At 42.6% G+C, this 25,192-nt stretch overlaps 1 protein-coding gene across 1 annotated transcript in view; it reads left to right on the top strand.

The window, feature by feature from the left end:
* Positions 1-8,017: 8,017 nt before the first annotated feature.
* Positions 8,018-25,192, top strand: part of FAT1 (FAT atypical cadherin 1) — a 296,807-nt gene continuing 279,632 nt past the window's right edge. Inside the window, exon 1 of the mRNA XM_073645370.1 lies at positions 8,018-8,691. The gene's annotated coding sequence lies outside the window, so the exon portion shown is untranslated. The remainder of the gene's footprint in view (positions 8,692-25,192) is intronic.

Raw genomic sequence — 25,192 nt, 5'->3', positions numbered from 1 at the left:
GCTTCAATGGCCGGTACCATACTTCTATGCCCACTACATACATCTTCAATGGTCGCTGTCAAAGTCCCTGAATCTGACACTGACACCTCTTTCAATGAAATGAGATGTCATCAGGGAGTGGTAATAGATGCAGGGTAAGTGACTCCAACGCTGCTCCCTGATAACAATTTTTTTGGGGGGAAATGATAGAAGCTGAGGGGCGGCACTGTTGTCACTCATTCCACTTCTATTACTGACCTTTGATGATGTTTAATTTCAGGGAATGAGGCAGCTGTCTGTGGAGGCAACAAACAATTATGAGGATGGCAGTAACAGAAGAAATGTGTGGTGGTGGTCATTCTCCATCACCTCCCTGAAACAGGACAGCATCATGGAACGGCGTTAACAGAAGTTGAAGTAAGTGATTGCAGCACTGCCTCCTGATGATGTTCTGTTTCAGGGGGGCGATATAAGTTTTGGAGATGTGGCTGCAGGGCCATCCATTTTCTCAAAGGAAATGTCATAGGAAGTAAAGAAAAAAATTAAAGATATAGGGATTAACTGCATAAAGAGAATGATAGGGATTTGTATAATGAAGCACATTATACAGTGGGGAAAAAAAGTATTTAGTCAGCGACCAATTGTGCAAGTTCTCCCACTTAAAAAGATGAGAGAGGCCTGTAATTGACATCATAGGCAGAAAATAAGTATTTGGTCACCTACAAACAAGCAAGATTTCTGGCTCTCACAGACCTGTAACTTCTTCTTTAAGAGGCTCCTCTGTCCTCCACTCATTACCTGTAGTATTGGCACCTGTTTGAACTTGTTATCAGTATAAAAGACACCTGTCTGGAACCTCAAACAGTCGCACTCCAAACTTCACTATGGTGAAGACCAAAGAGCTGTCGAAGGACACCAGAAACAAAATTGTAGCACTGCACCAGGCTGGGAAGACTGAATCTGCAATAGGCAAGCAGCTTGGTGTGAAGAAATCAACTATGGGAGCAATAATAGAAAATTGAAGACATACAAGACCACTGATAATCTCCTTCGATCTGGGGCTCCACACAAGATCTCACCCCATGGAGTCAAAATGATCATCAGAACAGTGAGCAAAAATCCCAGAACCACACGGGGAGACCTAGCGAATGACCTGCAGAGAGCTGGGACCAACGTTACACAGGCTACCATCAGTAACACACTATGCCGCCAGGGACTCCTATCCTGCAGTGCCAGACGTGTCCCCTGCTTAAGCCATTACATGTCCGGGCCCGTCTGAAGTTTGCTAGAGAGCATTTGGATGATCCATAAGAGTATTGTGAGAATGTCATATGGTCATATGAAACCAAAATAGAACTGTTTGGTAGAAACACAACTCGTCGTCTTTGGAGGAGAAAGAATGCTGAGATGCATCCAAAGAACACCATACCTACTGTGAAGCATGGGGGTGGCAACATCGTGCTTTGGGGCTGTTTCTCTGCCAAGGGACCAGGATGACTGATCCGTGTACATGAAAGAATGAATAGGGCCATGTATCGTGAGATTTTGAGTGCAAACCTCCTTCCATCAGCAAGGGCATTGAAGATGAAACGTGGCTGGGTCTTTCAGCATGACAGGGCAATGAAGGAGTGGCTTCGTAATAAGCATTTCAAGGTCCTGGAGTGGCCTAACCAGTCTCCAGATCTAAACCCTATAGAAAACCTTTGGAGGGAGTTGAAAGTCCGTGTTGCCCAGCGACAGCCCCAAAACATCACTGCTCTAGAGGAGATCTGCATGGAGGAATGGGCCAACATACCAGCAACAGTGTGAGCCAACCTTGTGAAGAATTACAGAAAACGTTTGACCTCTGTCATTGCCAACAAAGGATATATAACAAAGTATTGAGATGAACTTTTGTAATTGACCAAATACTTATTTTCCACCTAAATTTGAAAAAAATTTCTTTCCAAATCAGACAATGTGATTTTCAGGATTTGTTTTCTCATTTTGTCTCTCTAGCTAGACTTTTGTCTACCTATGATGTCAATTACAGGTCTCTCTCATCTTTTTAAGTGGGAGAACTTGCACAATTGGTGGCTGACTAAATACTTTTTTTTCCCACAGTAACTGTGCATATGGCTTAAAAATAGATTTTTATATGGGGCATTATAGGTATCAGACAACCCCTTTAGGAATGCTAGGGCTTAAACGTTGATTTAGCACCAATGTGCAGGGAAATACAGAGACAGAAGATAACAAGATACTATGTAGGGAAATGAATAGGCTTCAGCTCTAGTGCTGGGGCAGCTGTAGCCCCTTTAACCGCAGAAACTGTGCAAGTTCTACAAGTTGTGCTTGCACCGATCAGGAAGTAATTGCATACCCCTGCGATACTCCATCACTTTATAAGAGGTTAATAATCATTTAATGAAATGACAAAATCTGATATATGAAGTACACAGGGTGTCAAACACGTGACAACAGATGAGTAGAGGAATAAATCCATGAAAGAGATTGTTTTGAAAGGGAAAAGTTCGGCGGTGTGCAGTACAGAGGTGGACATCGAGAAAGATCTATCTTGGAATTAAAACAATCAAGCAAGTGAACTGTATATTTTCATTATATAAATTAGCATTTTAGTTCCTATAGACTCTCCACTTTTACAAATGAAGTGTATATACTATTCCATTTACTATTCCATATACTATGCCTGTTCAGTGAATCCAAATTTCTGAAAACCACCCACCCACCCATCGATGCTAGATTAAAGGACTCGCATAGTCACAGCTTTTGAGACTTTCAGTTTTGCAGTTAAGGGCTCTCTCATTTGTGTTTGCATTTTTATGGATTTCTCTGCATTTACCATTTGCAGCAGATAAACATATTTACAAGCCTCCATTCTGACGCATCCTCAGCTCTCACAAGGTTTATCTTGTACTTGCCTTTAACAACAGAATGGCTTATGGCAGACCCAGGCTCTGCGGGGAACACAAAGACTTTGGAATCTGAATCAAACACATATTTCTCACCATCTCATCAATAACAGGATGGGGTATAGTCACTAAAATAACAAAGAAACCTATCATCTGTTTATTACTGAATGATATGAATAATGCACTATGCCTCCTCTAGACTTCTCAGATACTTGTTCTCTAAGTAAATGAGCCTGAAGGTGTTCGACAAGTGAACAGCTCCTATAACAAGTAATGAACACAGTGTCAGTCAAACCTGGATGTGAAGCTGCATCCTATGGCTCTGACTGACACTGGCTGTGCTCCTAATGATAAGACTAAAAGATGGACTTCATTTATACTGACACTAATATGAGATCAAAACAAGTGTGAGCTATGAGTCATTGCTTTCTATCAGGTTATATAACACATCACACCCGACCAGTTATTGAGGCACCATTCTGAGCCTCGTTTGTTGGCACAGCTTTCTAATCTGCCCTCCTGATGTCCATCGTGAATGGATAAACGCCAGCCTAAAGAAATGTCTCTTAGTTCTGCGTTGCACTTTACATTATTCTTATTATTATTATAAATATATATGTGGAATCCGCAGTATTAATCCTGCAAATGCTCATATGTGTGAAACATAATTAGCAAGCTTCCATACCACGCAGGGTCCTTGTTGAAGCGAAATGAAACAAAGTGAAAAGGTCCGTCTGTTAATAGGAGAATATTTATGTACATGACAATGTTGCATTATAAATAATGAATATACCACAACGAAGTTATTACACATGATGCAGAATAAATATGGTCAGGGATGGAAATAACTATTAGACATCATTTTATTTTTTAATTCAAATTAGATTCAAAATAAAGCACTGAATAATTAACTTTTTATTTTAGTGGTTAGAGCTATTTTACTGCTACAAACAAAGCTAGGCATTATGTTAGCAGTGTCAAAGATTTAGAGTGACCTGCTCGTCCTAACGTATACACACATTCCTTAAAGAAGTTGTCCACTACTTCTCATACCCCACGCTTGGCCCCGATAAAATAAAAAAGTTTATATTCACCTCCCATGCCGGCGCCATTTCAGCTTTGTCAGCACTCACGTTTCGATGGCTCTTGTGTGGTTGTTATGACAAGTGAGCCCTGAGCCCAATCAGCATTGGCGTCACTGTCCTCGCCTTCGGACAAATCGAACATCAAGAGGAAGTCCGGGCTGCGGCTGATCTCTCACTTCCTCTTAATGTTCGATTTGTCCGAAGGCAGGGACAGTGACGCCAGTGCTGATTGGGCACAGGGCTCACCTGTCATACCAACTGCACAAGAGCCCCGGGAACGCGAGTGCCGACACCGCTGGAACGGCGCCAGCATGGGAGGGGAGTATAAGCTTTTTTATTTTATCGGCGCCAAACATTTAGATCAAGAAGGGGTTGTCCTACTACTGGACAACCCCTTTAAATGCAACAAAATATATCCTTTCTCCCCTAAAATATTATGCAACATCTATACCACTATGCTACAGACAAACATAATATATCCAATCTACCAGATCGGGCATGCTAACTTGGAGGTGGGCTCCAACTTGATCCACCATAGAAGTTCAAGATGCAACAAGACACCGGCAGATACATTTTTCAATGCTTTATTGTGGAGCACAAATGAACCTAAGAAGATTTCAGCACACAAGTATTTCTTAAAGGGAACCTATCAGGTGATACATGATGCCCAAATTGTGCCCAAACACACGCCAGCATGCGTATGCGTCATTCTCTCATCCCATCGGTGCGCCCTTGACTTGATTGCGGGTCGCCGATGGGTTATCATGGCAGCCTGGCATCAGCTGATGACCCTGTGCCTATCACTATGGAGTTCCTTTGAAACCCTGCCTTCTGATTTTTTTTTTCACCACAAAAATAATTAAATAAAAAAAACTGGACATTTTTGGTATCGCTGCAATCATATTGATGAGGAGAATCATATTGCAAGGTAATTTTTACTACAAAATGTACATTGTAAAAACAATTCCCCAAAAAAACAATGTCAGAATTGCTTTTTTTTTTCCACAATTTCACCGCACTTGGAATTTTTTCCCCATTTTCCAGTACATTATGTGGAAAAAATTTTAATGTAATTCAAAAGTACAACTCCTCACGCAAAAAACAAGCCTCATATGTCTATGTTGACAGAAAAATAAATGAGTTGTCGCTCTGCGGAGAAGGGGAGGGAAATACGGAAAAGCAAAAATGGAAATTGGCCTCATCATGAAGGGGTTCCCAGAGATTTTCACAAATATATTATTGGAAAGATTTCTACTCCCATGCACCACTCAGTGGTCCCTGTAGTCTTGCTGCAACTCCCCACAGTGTTGCCAGCATTTTAAAAACCAAAAAGGTCCAAGGCACCATACGTTCTCCTCCAAAGTATCTCTTTATTGGTCACGACATACAAAAGGTAAAAAATACCAGCAACGTTTCGGCCATATAGGGCCATTTTCATGCCAAAGATAGTGAATAAAGAACATTTCTTATTATATTTGACTTGAAAAAGGCCCTATATGGCTAAAACATTACCAATAAAGAAACCAATAAAGAAATTTTTGGGAGGAGAATGTCTGGTGCCTTGGACCTTTTTAATTTTTTTTTTCACAAATGTATTTTTCTTCTGGTAGGATGCAAGTGTTTGGAAAGTGTATTCTGTAATCTTCAGATCGATGGTCATAAAAACCAGCCAATTACACTAATCTAGAATATTTTAGAATTGTGGGAAATGCTATATCATTTCAACAGGCAGATAAGAAACTTGAAAGCATTTGTAAAAATTTGCCTAGGGTAAAAAAAAATATATAAATTTTACTGACGTGAATAAAATTTGTATTACTTATTACCATTAAGCAACCCCAATTCTTCACTTCCTCACAGATGAAGAATTGGAGAACTCAGGTTGGGACAATCAGGTCACCTGGCCACATACCTCGCTGTGCTCAGTCAGCTTCCTAAGCTTGCCACAACCTCCTTTCTGTGGGTGGCAGCCAAAAGCGGAGTGCTACTGGTTGGGGTAGGTGACCCTGGATGCCCAAAAGTCATGGATGATCTTATCCCTGGCGAGCCAACGGAACGGTGAGACTCCTTCATTTGCATCATATTGTGTACTTGCTGGAAATGTACTATATGTTTTTTGACTGCTGGTGGGCCAATAAAGTCGTACCGGATTGTGTTGTCTGAGTAGTAAGAAGTATAGGCATTCAGTTAGATGAGTCCTAGTCCGTGCGGTCTTTCTAAAGACAGCCAGGACAGCGAACATGAGCATCCACTGACCCTCTTGTCTCCACACATGGTGCCTACAGATTGTACTGCATTTTCATGATGAAAGGTTCCATTTAATATAGTGCAATATGTTGAAAAAGGAAAATGGACATCACCTCTAAAAATCATACATTGATCTAATGCCGATAGGCAAAAATATGTATAACTGAACATGAGGTTCTTAGTTTAACATTCTGATCAGACTGTATGATGCCCACTGCCACGTCATGGCAAATCTCTCAGTGGGTCCTGACTTTTGTTGCCTTAAAGAGCGACGTCATGCACTAACCACCGCCGCAGCGACAATGCACCAGCAGAGCGGGTGCCCTGGTGCCTCCTAGTGCCCATGCTGCAAGATTGAGTCCTCATGACTCCAGACCACGCCGCCCCACAAACACAAAACCACAGCAACAATGGCTGACACACTGCACCAATATCACATGAAAGGAGCAAAAAAACACTCACCTTCCTCAAGCTCTCAAATGAGAGCAAAAATAGGCTGGACCCCCTTTGCTGTCTCCTGTTAATTAAAATTGCCTGTGCCAAATGGGAGGAGTGCTGGTCCAAGAAAGGGAATGGATCATGCAATATACTGAAAAAAAGAGCATGGACCTCACCTCCAAAAAATCATACATTGATCTAATGCCGCCAAGCAAAAATACATATAACTGAACATGAGGTTATCAGTTTAACATTCTGATCAGACCGTATGAAGCCCACTGACACGTCACGGCAAACCTCTCAATGGGTCCTAACTTTTGTTGTCTTAAAGGAACGGTGTTTTAATATAGTGCACCTACTGCTTCAGTCTTGGGGTTAATATAAATTTGAGCTCCCAGACCCCTGCTGATACCAGGATGTATTCTAGGTACATTTTCACTTTAAGATGAACAAAATTGTCAGCAAATATAGCAAATGGATGCATTGTAGCTCAGCAGTCATATTCGTCATAACTCAATGAAAGTTGACCCTGGGAGGAAAAGTTTCCTACTCATAGCATGCGTCATACATCAGGTTACGTACAGGTAGCTGCTGACTGTCTCCAACTTCCACTTCTCCAATATTCACTTTTAAAATTGCATCAATGTTCCAAATGAAAACAAACAAGGCTTATAAAAAATGTATGTTACCAGTCTCAGGGGCTGGATGGGATTGAATATAAAAGTCTTGTACGCTGCATCCATCGAGAAATAGTGCATTAATTAGCGTTCGAAAAGCAGAAGCCTTAAAACCAGCGCAGTTATCTCAGCGGTAGACAACTCTGAATAAGCCTGCTATTCCTGGTCTGAAGCCACCTCATCCTCTGCCAACCTAAAAAGGTTCTCAAATCTACCCCCTTCCCATTCAAAGGCAACAGAGCTTTCAATTTCTTTCAGACAAGACATATTCTGACCCCTCCAATGCTATTACACACCGCAGAACATTCCCATCACTAAAGAGATCTTTTTTTTTTGTGTATGTGTGTTAACATTTCTGTTCTCTGAACTAAATCAAGGTGAGCGGATGTCTGTCCCCCCTGGGATGTCTAATCGCAAAGCCATGGCTCACAGATCAGCAGGGCTTTGCTCCAAATCTTTTTTTTTTTCCCTACAAGTCAATAGCGACAAATGATCAGTGCCTTTTAAATTTAGCTCAGGGACATCTGTGTCTTGTCCTCCTCTCTCATTTCAGGTGCCTATCAATAAGAGTGGGGAGGGAGCATGTGACGGAGGGGGGGGGTGCGATAGAAGATAAATACATGAATGCAAAAAAAAAAAGAACGAAGGAAATGGAAAAAGAAGGGATTGGGAAAGCTTAATGAGGAAAAGGATTGTCAGGAGCAATACACATGAGAATGCATAAGCAATAGCTCAGCATGATACAATGCAACAAGAGCCAGTAAAGCCTGGCAGACAGCGAGAAGCCAGCCTGCAATACAATGAATCCCATGCAGGATTAGGAAGAAGTGACTGTTTGGAGGCACAGAGCAGAGTCCCTGGGCTGTAAGGCTATCCTGTCCATGAAGATTGGGGGTGGTGGAGGAGAATGTGACGTCACCAAGAGCCTTGTCCCAGTGGTGGCTGCAGGGGAGGCAGGCACAGGGAGAACCACACTGCTACAGCAGCTCCTTAACTTCAATCACTTGTGCTCTGCTGAGACATGTCCTGACAACTTGGATTTCCTCCCTTCCTTGGATATTCCTTGTGTTTTGCTTCTTCTTCTTCTTCTTCCCATCTTCTTCTGTGGGCTGCTCCTCTTATCTCTCATGTGTTTAATGTCCAGAGATTGAGGATCTTGTCTTTGCTGGTGATGCTGGGACTGGATTGTGGATTTCCTGACTGTATACTGGTGTGCACTTTTTCCTTGTGGCAATGCAAAGAAAGGGACTGCAAGAGAGAAAAGTTCTCACTTAGCAGAAGCTCCTTTTGCAGAAGCTGATGGGTTCTCCATAAAATATCCTTAGAAGAGAAATAAAAGATCCAGCTGGTCTGGTAAGTTTTCCATCCAGCACCCTGTTCTTTTCTTCCTTTCCGCCAATGAAAACCTAGTATTATGTGGGGTATTGTACCTATGCGTGCAGTCATGGCACAGATGTTTGTCATTTTATATATTTTATAGCATATGAAAATGTAACCATTTCATATTATGTTTAATAAAGGAAAAATAAAGAGACATAGATGTACATAGTCACATTTAACTTCAGCTGCAGATAACTTCATGTATTGTAGTGCAGCGCCCTCTACGCCTGCTTAGAGGTACTGCACCTTCATCTAGGGAAAAGTTAACCACTGTTTGCACCTTGAGCCTTTATACTGTATGTTCTCATTTCAGAGGTGCTTGTAAGGATATTGACAGCATGTGGTCCTTTTTAGAGAACATTATGGAGCTATACACTATGTTGTCAGATAGATAAGGGTTTATGCTCTATGCAGTCATATTGAATAATCTGTGGATGGATTCACAAGAAATGGTGGTGTGGCAACCTGGAGGTCTCAAGGAGCTTAAAAAATGTATAGTAGAAAAAAAAATTCTGCTTAAATTCATCTATTCAGTTACAGGTTATTCTAAACATGATCCAGACAGACCCTTTACAATCCATTAGTCTGGTGTTGTCTTTGGTTTTTCTTGCTGTTTTATTAGGGTTCTTGCACATTTGCTTCCTTATCTTATATTTTTATTGGCATTTTTCGAATTGTAATGCACATGATGGGAGTTATATACAACATTAATAATATATATATATATATATTTCATCTGGTTTCACAAGCTGAGAATTTCATTTGATGATATCTATTAATTAAATATCCATTTATTATTATTATTATATTGATTTTTTTTTAACATACCTAGAAAATAAAATAATAATAAACCCAATACAATGATATGATTTATTAATGTTAAGAATCCAGCCTTGGTGAAACATTATAAATGATGATTGTATATGAAGAATGTTCCACAATCTAAATCTATCCTGGTGATGTATTTGCTTGTAGGAAAGCTGAGTGACTAAAATATGATTTCTAATACCATTTTAGCTCATTTTGTCTTATAGCTGTGAACAACAAATGTATACAGAAGCAGGGGACATACAATCAGGTTTGCCCCTTTTGAGTGAGTTAACCGAAAAAAAACATGAACCAGAGTGTAAGTTGGTATGCATGCAAAATAAGAGCATGTTCACACTGGCCATTAAACAGTCAAAACCCAAGACAGAAACAAAATTATCATATATCCTGCTGTAAGTAAATAAGTGTAAGCAATAGTGCATATAAATAATATAGGGTACTTAGCAAACACTGTTTTTTATTAAAAAAAAAGTGTAAAAGCCATCCCAGTAATGTCAAGGTGCACCACAATTGGGATGGTCCTAACCTCTAGTCTTACAACCTTACCATGTGTGAAAGTGACGTCAATGTGAATAAGGGCAGAGCCAGGTCCTTAATGGATATCCTACGTTATTTATATGCACTATTGCTTTTACTTATTTACTTACTGCAGAGTATATGTCCCTTGTGAGTGAGGGAAATCTGGATCCTTATCCTTATTCATCTAATTGTGGGCATGTTGGTTTTATACAACTTTCCAAAAAATAGTTAAGAAATAGCAAAGTCTGATACCGCTGTTTACTATAGAGGAATGCTTTATTAATATTATTATATTCGGATAGTGTTTCCACTGATGGTAACTTAAAACCAAAGCAATGAGCCACAATATATGTTGATATAAGTGCAATGTGTAGGTGCACATTCTTTTTTGATCAAAATAGTGTCCGCTAAGTCCTCTATGTTATTTCCTTGTGCTATTACTATTTATTTACTTATTACATTGTATTTGCTCATTTTGTTTTCATCTTAGGCTTTGATTAGTAACTTAGTATCAGATCGGCCTTCTCCATCTATTATTTCTGCAATATCTTAATCAGTTCCAGACGTGGCCACTTTAAGTTGTTTCCATGCCCGAGCAGCACAATGCTTCTTTAATTTAGCACTAGTGAATTAGATACTAGATGCATGTTAATTATGTTTTCCTGACAAATGTATCATGTGGTTGGAAAGGCCACCCTTGTTCTCCTAACTTAACCACAGTATGGCCACAAGCAATCACTTATTAGGCTGAACACAATAAATCACTGTGAGCATTGAGCTGCTGGGGTGTCATGGTGTCTCCGCGGGCTTTGAACTTATTTAAGAATCATTAATGGAAGAATATGGGAAGTTTGAGGATTTCTGGTCACCGGCTTCCACTTATCTACAGCTCACTTGTGTTTTCCTAGCACTGCTGTGATTTGAATGATGGTGTGAAATTGAGGGTGGTCTGTGGACTTCCTTCTATCATCCTAACCCCTCTCGCACTGACTTCCCCATGACTAATGGCCTCTTCCTCAGAATGTGACACTTAGATGTTAACTCCAAGTAATGCTTCTTCTGGAGAGGTTAGTTGCTTCTGAAGTCTGCAACAAAAGGCTGCATATTTCTGAGTTATTCTGCTTTTATACTTGAAATAAAAAAAAAATATCAGCAACTCTAAGTCCTTGAGTTGCCCTCTTCGTTCAAGTTGGTAAAAAAAAAGTCTTGGGCTCTAGAATTGTTGCAGTTTCATCTCAAAATACAAAATCCACATCTTACGCGAGTTATCGCCCATCCTTCCTAGACCCAGAAGGGTAAATCAGCCTTCAATTACAACATAACATAGTGACAGGGGATGTTTCACTGTCTGAGGACGCAGGGTGACAGTATGACCACAGCTGGAGAAGTTACATTAACCAGTGATTAAGACCTTATTTTAAGTGGCAATGCTCTATAATAAAAGCCAGCTAACCCATAATTGGCCAGACAGTTTAGTAAAGTCTGAGTGATACTTGGCCAGACCTTACTCCACCCTCTCATCTCATTCTATTATTGTGCACAAACCATGAAGCGTCCAACTGTTTATTAACAACAGAATCCCAAATATTAGAAAGTTTTGGATCCTGTGTGCAGGACAGATGTTATTCCCCCTCCCCAATCCATGAGTCAGTGGTGGGGAGCTGGTAGCTGTGTGGCTGCAGGGCACATGATTCCTCTTTCCCCTGGCCGCAGATAGTTTGGTTACTCTGGATTCCCAGCTGTGTATACAAGAGAAATACAATTGTGTGGAATGTACATAGCCACATTGTGTATGGGGAAAGAGGCTTGTTAATGGGGGAGGAGAATATAGGCTACCGGGATATTCGCCTGCCAAATGGGAACTTCTACTTTTACTTCATAACTTAAGTTTTGTGTAGAATAGCAATAAAAGCAATAATCCGCACAGCTTTTACAGTTGTGCCTACATGCGGATGCGGAAGAGCCGAGTTAATGATCAGAATCTGGTCTGATCATAACACGGCTCCTGGGCGGGGAGTAAAAGAGTATACAGACATTAGCAGGGGATCACAGCTGATTCTTTCTGTGATGTAAAACATTTCCTGCTTGTTTAAAAACATGTTTTACCTCACAGAAAGAATCAGCTGTGATCCCCTGCTGTAATGTCTGTATACTCTTTTGCATCCTCCCCTGCCCAGGAGCTGTGGTATGATCAGACCATGTTCCTGTACGGTCAGACACAACCATTACACAGCACACAGCAGGGGCACATTTATAAGATTATCTCAGCACAGGCACATTTTTTTAACATACCCAATTGTGGAAATTATTATTATTGCAACAGCTATTAAAAAAAACAGTACTTTCTTCATATGAAACCCCTTTAAGTGTCCAGCGTAAGCACACAAAATGAAGAATAAAGCCCCCATACACATTAGAATAATAACAGCTGGACCCACGGATACCATCAGGTTTGACCAGCAGTCTAATGTGGATGGGAGCCCCAGAGAGATGACAGGGATTTGGAATGTCCAATTTTGGGTTGCCGATCCTTTGGTTCTCCAGGAAATGAGCCGTCGCCAAAAATGTCTCTAAGGCCACGGCCCCACTATCAGTATTTGGTCAGTATTCGGTCAGTATTTTTTCTCAGGAGTGGGAGCCAAAACCAGGTGAGGAACAATCAGAGAAAAGGTATAATAGAAACAAGTCACCAATTCTGCATTTATCACCCACTCCTGGTTTTGGCTCCCACTCCTGAGAAAAAATACTGACCGAATACTGAATGGCTGAACAAGCGCTTCTAAATATGGGAGAGTCTGGTGAGATGGCTGTCTGCTGAACAATTGGCCAAACCATCGTTCGGCCGACAGCTATCTAAGGTATTAGGCAGATTAAGACTGGGGCTACACAGTGATTTTATGCACAACAGAGGTCACGTGGTCAAAGGTGGCCCTATGCCACTGCCCCATAGCAATGTTATGCAGATGAATATTGTGACCTAAAGAGACCTCGGCCATATTAAGTCCCAATCAGTTGAATTTTTTACATTTTGCTTGATGCAGAAGCCATACATTGTAGGTCACAACGGCTCCCCCGTTCACTTCCATTACGTCGTGATGTAGCACCGACATAGAGCGATCTTTGGGCCCATTACCTGTGTCATGGCCAAAGTCTCCATGTAGCCCTAGCCTAAAAGTATTGTAGTCCTCATTTTATATAGATGTTTACCATTGTTAATTGGCGACATACAAAAATTGTTATATATAAATGATCTTTACAGATCTGTATACATGTATCAGTTATCTAACACCTCATACAGTACTTGCACCTTTCCTGATCATTTATTACCTAATGACATAGCAGATGTCACATTTATAGCAGATGTCACAGTGCAATTCTCTATTCTGAGGAGATCGGAGACTTTTAACCCGTACCAAGGCCGATATACCTCTTTTCTCACATTGTGTACTTTGTCTAAATGAACTATTGCATTCTGTATCATTCCCACCTTTTATGTGATTATATATTGTGATGTGTGTGGTTGGGTCCACTATATGTGTGGTTATTGTTCCTGTCTGTTGGACAACATTGTTATTGTAATTTATTTGACATAACATTACCGTGATCATATATCTTGTACTAAAATATTATGTCATTTTGTCCATTATGATCATGTATATTTGATAAGCATTCTATGAAGTGATGATGTGCCAATGTCGTGAGCGATTTGACACCTATAGTGAGGTCCATGGTATGCGTAAAATTGTCCCTATATGGATATATATTGCGAGGCATATATGTATTCCTCTTCGATGGGAGATTCCTATATTATGCTCTACCATTGGATGAATGTGGGTAGCTATAATCTTACAATTGGACACTTTACCACATACATCCTTATTTGTTATCCCTGGAATAACTGTGGGCAGTTTTCAGATGGATCTATAGTTGGGCTTATGAATGTCTTACTGAAGGTGCGGCATTTGGACAGGTACGTGCAGGCGTTCTCGGTTGCTGAGATTGGCTCGCGCTGTCCGGCGTCTCTATGCTAGGACCTGCGGGTCACGTGGGCCCGCGTGACTCATGGGAGGTCCTTCGCATGACGCCGGCATCGCGGGTTGCCGAGGCAGCGGAGACGCCGGGCGCGTCATTAGATGTCCACCCACACCTTCCTATTGGCCAGCGATAGCTTCTTAAGGACACACCCCCGGTTTGCAACCACGCCCCCTGAAGAAGGTAACGCCGAAACGCGCGTCGGGGTGGACGCGTGGTCCACATGTGAGCACTCTCGTTGTCAGCCCTCTGTCCAGGTAGACTTTACTTTTACATTATATGGTCACTGACATGGGTATCTTGCTATACAGTTGGGCAGCACTAGCTGACCACCAATGATACACTACTTGGACATATACATTAGAGATCTGTTGATCAGGACCACTAGTGTCTATACTATATATATTTTTGGTGGGCGCCTCACGTGTGGACTTCTTTGTCCATTGAGCATGATGGTATTTTAAGATATTTTTGTTATGTACGTTGTGCACTGTTCTGCCATATTATGTGATGTATTCTTTTTTAAATCATATATTTAATAAAAGCTATATTTTATGATCAACTACCTGCTGTGTAGCTTTGATCGCATTTTTTCCTTCGCGGTATATGTATCATTAGCGATTTGCCTACAGTAAATGTCATTAGGTGCTAGCCATGGAGCTCTAATTATTAGTTAATATGCACCTGCTGAGAAACTTTGATTATATGACTTTTTGTGTGTTATGCACTACTATTTTGTTTCCAATAGCAATGAATTTTAGAGCTAAGGAACAGACCTGGCTCGACCAGATGGAGCAGGTATTTGGCACAGGCGGTGCAGAACCACGGGTAGAGAACGAGCGGGACTGGGACAATCAGGTTCAGTCCATACAGTCTTTAATTATCAAACGGACAAAACTGTGGTGGAATAGGGCCTTTTTACAGAGGTATATTTCCAGTAAGTTGATTCCAAGAGGACTGAGGGTGCGGGTTATCCCCACTTTTGTAGTTGATGATAAAGACTTCATGTCCAACTGGGAAGGCCTCTGTAATACATGTTCCTTTGGATTCATGCAGTTATTAATTGAACATAATACTAACGCTATTTTAGCATTGGACAAATCTATTGATGAAGCACAAAGTATATTGAGAAATACTTGCCCTACTGATAAAATCCAGGAATTTGATGCATCAATTGAGAGGAATCTAGATCTTTGTGTAAAAAAACTACATGATACTCAAGCGACAAAAATGGCAAGAGATCAACGTGACTTTGCAACTAATACAGTATATCATTGGAGAAGGGTTATGATCCAACCCTATGTGGCGCAACGCTCTTCGTCTATTACATCCATCTCATCTCTCAGTGACTCATCTAGTATGACGTCCTCATCCATCATTACGAGGTCAGGATTGAATCTCAAGAGGACACGAGATACAAATTTCCATCCGTACAGATGTCGACCGTATAAACAGCCGCTTGTGGACAGTGGGGATAATAAGGTAATTAACCTTAGCGAATATGTACTTACTGATACTGACTTGGCTCTACTAAGCAGGGGTCTCTCCTTCTCACCTAAGAGTAGTTTTGATGTCTTTTCAGCTGTGAAGGACCTCCACTTGTTTGCGAGAACTCTGTTGTTTAAGAAGTATTATTTTAATGAGGCACAATTTGATCTTTTCCCAACAGAGGAGGAACAAATAGCTTTGCGCACTTTGGAGGAACTCTCTAGTGAACACAATATGGAGGAAGGAGGTAAGATCCCGGCATCTATTAGGGTCAAGTCTAAGAAATTTCCCCCACTGTCCACAAACGCCAATATAGATCTGTTCGTTCAGGTGGTCACGAAGGAGTTTGAGCAGATCCCGCGCTATGTACAGAGGGATAATCTTACTAGACAGGAGCGTGAGCGCCTTCGGGTCCTTCAGGACCTTCCAGATGTAGTGCTGAAGCCAGCCGATAAAGGGGACAACATTGTGTTGTGGCCTAAGGACATGTATGAAAGGGAGGCATTTAGTCAACTTAATAATAAGACCTGTTATAAACGTTTGACGTTTAATCCCTTGGCCTCTTTTTGCCTTCAATTGTCTAAAATCATTAATCAAGCCACGACCAATGGGGTCATTACTGAGGAACTGGCTTCGGCACTACTTGTTAGCGAACCTGTAGTCTCTACATTTTATCTGTTACCTAAAGTGCACAAGGATCTGTCTACTCCACCTGGGCGTCCTATTATTTCCGGGACCGGGAATTTCCTGGAGAATGTCAATCGGTGGATTGACAGTAAGCTTCAACCTCTGGTAGAATGTCTCCCATCATTCCTCTTGGATACAGGTGAGCTTCTCAAGAGAGTTGATGGGCTATATTTGGAATCAGATATGATGCTGGTGACAGCTGATGTAGAATCACTGTACACCAGCATCAAACATTCTGATGGCCTGAGAGCTTGTGCCTTCTTCTTGCAAACATCTAACTTAAAAAATGCCATGATTCAATTGGTGATGGATTTGCTGGAATTCTCTTTATCTCATAATTTTTTTACATTTAAGGGGTCCTTCTACCTGCAGCTCCAGGGTACAGCTATGGGTGCGGCGTTTGCGCCGGCCTATGCCAATCTGTTCCTGGGGCTGTGGGAGAGGGACCTCTCCCTGCCGGATCGGCGGACATCTATGGACCACGTCCCCTTCTGGACGCGCTACATAGATGATATTCTGCTGATCTGGCAGGGCTCCACTGAAGGCTTGAAGATATTCATGCAGTCCCTTAATGATAATGACAGGAATATACGTATTACCTATACATGGGACAGGGATGTGGTGAATTTTCTGGATGTGGCTCTAATTAGAGATCAGGACAATTTTATAAAAACAAATATCTACCGTAAAAATACCTCCACGAATATGCTGCTTCATGCGTCATCCTCCCACCCTCCTTGGGTGATACAGTCTGTTCCCATTGGACAGTTTCTGCGGTTACGTAGACTCTGCTCTGATGATGGGGATTTTGCCAGACAGTCCGAAGATTTGAAAAAGAGATTTTATGAGAGGGGTTACAGTAAACGCATGGTAAAAAGGGCATATCATCGTGCCAAATATTCTAACAGACACGATTTGCTCTATAAGAAAAAAATTTCTAAATCAGTAGATAAACCAAGATTTATAACTGACTATCATGGCCAATTTGGTCGTATGAGGGCATGTTTGACTAAAGCCTGGCCCATCCTTTTGGTCGATCTTGTTTTGTCTAAAATTCTTCCAGATCGTCCATCTATTGCTGTGCGCCGCTCCAAAAATCTTCGTGACTGTCTGGTACATAGCCACTATCAGTTTCAATCTGGGACCGCTACAATTTTTGGTGCCTCTAGTCCTGAGTGTGGAAGTTTTCCATGCGGCCGTTGTGTCGCCTGTCCGAATATCGAGTGTACTAATGCCTTTTCTAATGCCGCGGGTACAATGACCTATGTCATTAGAAGTCGTATTACATGTACCTCACGGTTTATTATTTACTATGCCACATGTCCATGTGGATTAATCTATGTTGGCTTAACCACACGGCAACTTAAAGTAAGAGTTAGGGAGCATGTGTTGGGGATTTCGGCGGCAGTCGACTGTATGGATCCCTCCACACTCAGGACGATACCACGACATTTCAAACTCTGCCACAATTGTGATAGTTCACTACTGAGGGTGAGGGGGATTGACGCCTTGAGCATTGGTATTCGTGGAGGTAGACTTAGCCAACGTCTAGCCCAGCTAGAATCCAGATGGATCTGGAAATTGGGCACTGTACACCCGTATGGACTGAATGAGAGTCTCAGTTTCGCTCCGTTTCTTTGATATTCCCTCTACCTAGTATATATCATTTGTATTTTTATGTTTTTATTAATTTTATTTTTATTACATATTATTTACAGTTCTATCCATCATTTTTGGTCTGTGAACTTTCTTTTTGGTGGGTTGTGTCCGTATTCGTTCCATTATGGATGAGTGCTTGTGGAGGAGAAGAAGGATTCATGACATCGTCATACAGCAATCGCCAAGGCCGATATACCTCTTTTCTCACATTGTGTACTTTGTCTAAATGAACTATTGCATTCTGTATCATTCCCACCTTTTATGTGATTATATATTGTGATGTGTGTGGTTGGGTCCACTATATGTGTGGTTATTGTTCCTGTCTGTTGGACAACATTGTTATTGTAATTTATTTGACATAACATTACCGTGATCATATATCTTGTACTAAAATATTATGTCATTTTGTCCATTATGATCATGTATATTTGATAAGCATTCTATGCAGTGATGATGTGCCAATGTCGTGAGCGATTTGACACCTATAGTGAGGTCCATGGTATGCGTAAAATTGTCCCTATATGGATATATATTGCGAGGCATATATGTATTCCTCTTCGATGGGAGATTCCTATATTATGCTCTACCATTGGATGAATGTGGGTAGCTATAATCTTACAATTGGACACTTTACCACATACATCCTTATTTGTTATCCCTGGAATAACTGTGGGCAGTTTTCAGATGGATCTCTAGTTGGGCTTATGAATGTCTTACCGAAGGTGCGGCATTTGGACAGGTACGTGCAGGCGTTCTCGGTTGCTGAGGTTGGCTCGCGCTGTCCGGCGTCTCTATGCTAGGACCTGCGGGTCACGTGGGCCCGCGTGACTCATAGGAGGTCCTTCGCATGACGCCGGCATCGCGGGTTGCCGAGGCAGCGGAGACGCCGGGCGCGTCATTAGATGTCCGCCCACACCTTCCTATTGGCCAGCGATAGCTTCTTAAGGACACACCCCCGGTTTGCAACCACGCCCCCTGAAGAAGGTAACGCCGAAACGCGCGTCGGGGTGGACGCGTGGTCCACATGTGAGCACTCTCGTTGTCAGCCCTCTGTCCAGGTAGACTTTACTTTTACATTATATGGTCACTGACATGGGTATCTTGCTATACAGTTGGGCAGCACTAGCTGACCACCAATGATACACTACTTGGACATATACATTAGAGATCTGTTGATCAGGACCACTAGTGTCTATACTATATATATTTTTGGTGGGCGCCTCACGTGTGGACTTCTTTGTCCATTGAGCATGATGGTATTTTAAGATATTTTTGTTATGTACGTTGTGCACTGTTCTGCCATATTATGTGATGTATTCTTTTTTAAATCATATATTTAATAAAAGCTATATTTTATGATCAACTACCTGCTGTGTAGCTTTGATCGCATTTTTTCCTTCGCGGTATATGTATCATTAGCGATTTGCCTACAGTAAATGTCATTAGGTGCTAGCCATGGAGCTCTAATTATTAGTTAATATGCACCTGCTGAGAAACTTTGATTATATAACTCTTCTGAATGTGTACATAGACAAGTGACAATACATACTATACTACAGACTATGCTATGCCATAGAGTCGCTGTGCACTATATAAATATCACTATAGCCGTATAATTCCTACCATCCTCAGAATAAGAAGTGATTATGATCGTCCTCTGTAGGCAGACACATTGGAGATCTTCAGTGCCTCCTCTCTCCATGGTTGTCGGCTGGAGGTGTCATAGATAATGATGGAGTAGGAAGCGACCAAATGATCTGGTCTGGGATAAAAAGCTTCTGTTTGTACTGTCTGATCCCTGTAACACCTAGCCGGTAATGTACTGTCAATGTACATAGGAGGTGAGGCCATGGGGCTAGTGTGTGCAGTGGGAAGCTCATTTATAAGGCTTAGGCTATGTGCCCACGTAGTAGATTTGATGCAGAGCGTTTTTGCCTCTCTCTGGCAGAAAAAAACACATGCAGATTTACATGCGTTTTTTCTGCCAGAGAGAAGCGTTTCTTCAGCCTTTTTACATGCGTTTTCGCATGCGTTTTTTCAAGCACTTTTCCAAGCGATTTTGAGCGTCACTTGGAACAGTGCTTGACATGTTGGTCGCACAATATAAATCCATGCAACCGGCATGGATTTATATTGTGTGACCAACTTAGATGCTTTAAATGCTGCATCTATAGCAAAAAAAAAAAAGAATTAAAAAGTTAAAAATAAAAAAAACCTGTTTACTCACCTCTCCAGTCTCCTACCGGCGGCGATCCTCTCTCCTCGGCGTCCCGCGGTGTACTGTCAGGACCTGCGGTGACGTCATTTAGTCAGCTGATGGTCACGCGACCATCACCTGACCGCTGTCGTCAGCGGTCGTGTGACCATCAGCTGACTAAATGACATCTCCGCAGGTCCTGACAGTACACCGCGGGACGCCGAGGAGAGAGGACGCCGCTGGGAGCAGACCGGAGAGGTGAATATACAGGTTTTTTTTATTTTTAACTTTTTTATTTTTTTTTTTTTCATCGCGTGGTAGCCAGGATGAGAGGAGTTGTAGTCTCCTCATCATCCCGGGTACCACACGCACCGCGATTACACCCCAAATTTGCGGCCATTGAATTTAATTGAAACGCAGCAAATCCACATATACCTGCAGGTTTGCTGTGTTTCAATGTTCCTCAATGGCCGTGAATTTGCACCGTAATCGCGGTAGAAATGGTCATGATGCGTTTTGCAACGCAATGCGAATTCGGCGCGCTAATTAGCGCATCATGTGCACAGCACATCCGAATTCATATTGCTTTGCATGGCAGACGGTTTTACAAGCTTTTTCGCGGTGTTTTCACGGCCGTAAAAATGCTACAAAAACGCTACGTGGGCACATGGCCTTTGAGTCAATGTTCTGCACAGTATGACACAAAAAAAGATGCATTTTTCCTGTAAAGAACTATTGATGCCGTGTTAGTGTGTTATATAGGGCTTGAAAATCAAGGTTAAAGATCATTTGAGCACATGTAAAATAAGAACGCGGACTGACAGTGTGCACGACACCATGCAGAGCACGTGGTTTACCTTTAGCTCTGGGCATTAGGAACATCATCCTGTAAATTGCTGTCATCTACTACAGTAACAATATTTTGCTGATCTGTAAAGCTTTTGCAAGTCAGAAGGGTTTGCCGTTTTAGACTAACCCATTATTTTGCCACGGAAATGATGACAGTTTACCACCAGCATTATGTAGAGTAGTTCACTTAGAGAACAGTCAGTTACAGGAGTGGTGGTTCTACTCCCGACTCTTCCCTATTTATCCTGTATAATAGGCACCTCTTGTCCAGACTAAAAGTAGCAATTCAACTTAGATAGCTGCTGTCCAAGAGTAGGGCTTTACTGCCCTTGTGTTCTCTAAAGGAAAAAGTGAATAAGTTGCTGCCAGAAACCTCTGGGGAGGGTCTGCTTCTATTAAAGGGAACCTATCATGTAAAATAATGCTATTAACCTGCATACAGTGTTGGCACCTTTGAAATTGTTCCAGAACATAAAGTTTTTCTCCCAGATAATTATTGCAATTACACATGTTTTGTTATACACATGTTTATTTCCTTTGTGTGTATTGGGACAACACAAAAAAAACAGAGAAAAAAGGCAAATTGGACATAATTTCACAGCAGACCCAAAAATGATTCGGAGAAAATTATTGGCACCTTTTCAAAAATGTGTGTAAACAACTAACCTGTCACCAGGTCGAAAGTGACCAGTTTTTCCTCTTATTTCATTCCCTCTGCTCCTGAGTGCTCTGTTTGTTTGTTTGGTGGGGGGAGGGGGTTTGATTGTTTTTCTTACAGCCATACGCTTCCAAAGATATGGGCCTTTGCATTTAGTGTTAATTTTTATGGTGTGATGCAGTACCTGGCAGCAGTCATTAAACTGGAGTTATGGTTTTGGATCTGCTGCTGAGATCTCACACCGCTCAGGAAAAGCTGCGGCTGTTAGTCATGACTAAATACTCTTGGACTCAAGAACCTTCTCACTCTTTTAGATGGATTTTAAAAGTAAATACACCAGTTGCATCAGGTCTAAGAGATCTATTTTACAATGCATGCAGTTTGTATTGTGATGTATGTTGACAGATTAAAGAATTACCAGTAATAAAGGTTATTGTAACGATATGCAAGAGTGTTTTATCTATTAGAATTGTCTGAATATCATTTGATTTTTAAGGTTAAGGATTACTGAAAAGTCTGTTGATTGGGGAGGTCTCAAAGATTATGCATTATTTATGAGAAATATAAGTAATGTATGTCCATTATGTGGTAACCCCTTCAATTGTAAATTTCTTTGTGGCAAAAGGCAAGGAAGCAGTTGATTTTAGATCACAGAAAGTTACAGTGTAAGGGTCAGGGGTATATTTGGGTTGCTCTGATGAGTCTTGTCTTACAGTGGCTTGCGAAAGTATTCACCCCCCTTGGCATTTTTCATGTTTTGCTACATCTCAACCTGGAATTTCACTGTATTTTTTGAGTTTCCATCAGTTCATGTAAAGAACATACAACTGTGAACGTTTGGTTTTCTCATTTTTTGTGAAGCAAACAACAAATAGGACAAAGTACCTGAAAACTTCACAGTGGCTCAGTGGTTAGCACGGCATCCTTGCAGTGCTGGAGTCCTCGGTTCAAGTCCCACCAAGGACAACATCGGCAAGGAGTTTGTATGTTCTCCCCGTGTTTTGTCGGGATTTCCTCTGGGTTCTCTGGTTTCCTCCCACACTCCAAAGACATACTGATAGGGAATTTAGATTGTGAGCCCCGATACCGCTACAGTTCTCTTTGGATAAGTCGCTATGAGATTTCCACATGTTGCCACTGGGATTTTTGCCCATTCCTCAAGGAAAAACTTCTCCAGCTCCTTCAAGTTAGATGGTTTCCTTTGGTGAACAGCAATCTTCAAGTCTGACCACAGATTCTCAATTGGATTAAGGTCTGGACTTTGACTAGGCCACTTCATGGCATATTGTGATCATATGGACAGATACTACAGTCTCTACTTGGGAACTCAGCAGCTCCTTCATGGTTACCTTTGGTCTCTGTGCTGCCTCTCTGATTACTGCCCTCCTTGTCCGGGCTGAGAGTTTTGGTGGGCGGCCGTCTCTTGGCAGGTTTGTTGTTGTACCATGTTCTTTCCATTTGATGATAATGGATTTGATGGTGCTCTGGGGAATAATCGGAGATTGGATATTTTTTATAACCCAACCCTGACTTGTACTTCTCAACAACTTTGTCTCTGACTTGTTTGGAGATCTCCTTGGTCTTCATGGTGTTGTTTGGTTACTGTTGCCTCTTGCTTAAAGAAGTTATACAGTACTTTTTTTCAAATGCCCCAATGTATTTAGCATGTGCCCATAAGTGTTTTTGTAATAACCTTTAGTTGTATGTATTGCCTGTGAGAGGCGCTATAGCTGGCCGCTCACAGGCATCACGTGACCCCCTGCTGCAGCCAATTTTTTCTTCTGCTGATGTCACATCAAGTGAGGTGTGACATCAGTGACGTGGTCCCCGCGGTGGATGCTAGTTTGTGGGCGGGGTTACCCCGAGCATCACACCCAGCATCCACCGCGTGCTTTCCCAATGAATGAGGAGAGGGAAAGCGCGTGGAGGATGCTGGGTGGGACGTGCAGGGTAACTCCGCCCACAGCCCATCACTCACTGTGCAACGCAGCACTGGGTCGCGCCCAGATGCAGCCAGAACTTGAAGTGACATCAGCGGATGTTAGAGCCAGCTGCAGCCGGGGGTCACGTGATGCCTGTGAGTGGCCAGAGATAGCGCCGCTCACAGGCAATACATACAACTAAAGGTATTTACAAAAACACTTATGGGCACATTCTAAATACCTTTGGGCAATTGAAAAAAGTACTGGACAACTTCTTTAATGGTGTTGCAGCCCCGGTCACAGCTGTTGATCCACACTGGGGAATGCAGGAACGGGCAGGTTAGGCTGGTATGCAGACAGGTGAGTACTGGCATGCACGGCTGTTATGCAGACCGGTGGGTACTGGCAGGCACGGCTGTTATGCAGACAGGCAGGTACTGGCAGGCATGGCAGGTATGCAGACAGGTGGGTACTGGCAGGCACGGCAGGTATGCAGACAAGTGGGTACTGGCAGGCACGGCAGGTATGCAGACAGGCTGATACTGGCAGGTAGGAAAGCAGGCTGGATAGGGACCAGTACAGACTGGGATACATAAACAGAGCTGCAGGTGCGGTGGACAAGCAGAGCAGAATTGCAGGCGTGGAGGACAAGCAGAGCAGAACCGCAGGCGCGGAGGACAAGCGGAGCAGAACCGCAGGCGTAGAGGACAAGCGCAGCAGAACAGAGCGGAACCGCAGGCGCGAAGGACAAGTGGAGCAGAGCAGAACCGCAGGCATGGAGGACAAGCGGAGCAGAGCAGAGCGGAACCTCAGGCATGGAGGACAAGCGGAGCAGAGCAGAGCGGAACCACAGGTGTGGAGGACAAGCGGAGCAGGGTGGAACCGCAGGTGCAGAGGACAAGCGGAGCAGAGCGGAACCGCAGGCGCAGAGGATGAGCGGAGCAGAGCAGAGCGGAACCGCAGGCGCGGAGGACAAGCGGGGCAGAGCAGAGCGGAACCGCAGGTGCAGGCAGACAGACAGGGCTCTGTTCACATGTAACAGGCTGGGAAACACAGGAAGATAGCTAGAACACAGGAGGTAGATATGGAGGCAGGGAAACGGGACAAGCAGAACCAGATACACACAAGGTACTTGCAATGAAGTAGCGAGTGGACACAAAACTAACAAACCGAAGTACAGAGAGAACGAGTTGGAGTTAGGTACAGGTTCAGACATTGCAGGAAAAGGGAAGAATCAGACATAGAGACAAACAGGTAACGGGCAAGGACACAGTTCAGACAGGAACTGAACCTGGAACAAGATACAGGAATGAGCCTGGGTACTCAGCCCCCAGGGTGGCAGAAACAGACTAGAAGTCACAGATACAGGTAACGGGCCTGGGTACTCAGCCCCCAGGGTGGCGGAAACAGACTAGAAGTCACAGATACAGGTAACGGGCCTGGGTACTCAGCCCCCAGGGTGGCGGAAACAGAGAAGATACAGGACAGGACCTGGCAATTCAGTTGCACAGAACACACTGAAAGAAAGAGTTGCTCAGGCACCTCCTACTGGGTGGAGGGGGTTTAAGTATCCAGTGACTCACAGCAATAGGCTGGGGACGCATTAGGACTGCGCACACTGTAACTTTAAGAATC

The sequence above is a fragment of the Phyllobates terribilis genome, unplaced genomic scaffold (assembly GCF_046119375.1).
Source record: "Phyllobates terribilis strain yellow unplaced genomic scaffold, ASM4611937v1 Scaffold_1__5_contigs__length_1240528914, whole genome shotgun sequence".
In the NCBI taxonomy this organism is placed as follows: Eukaryota; Metazoa; Chordata; class Amphibia; order Anura; family Dendrobatidae; genus Phyllobates; species Phyllobates terribilis.
The sequence above is the reverse complement of the archived record's forward strand: the minus strand, read 5'-3'. Positions and strand labels throughout refer to the sequence as shown.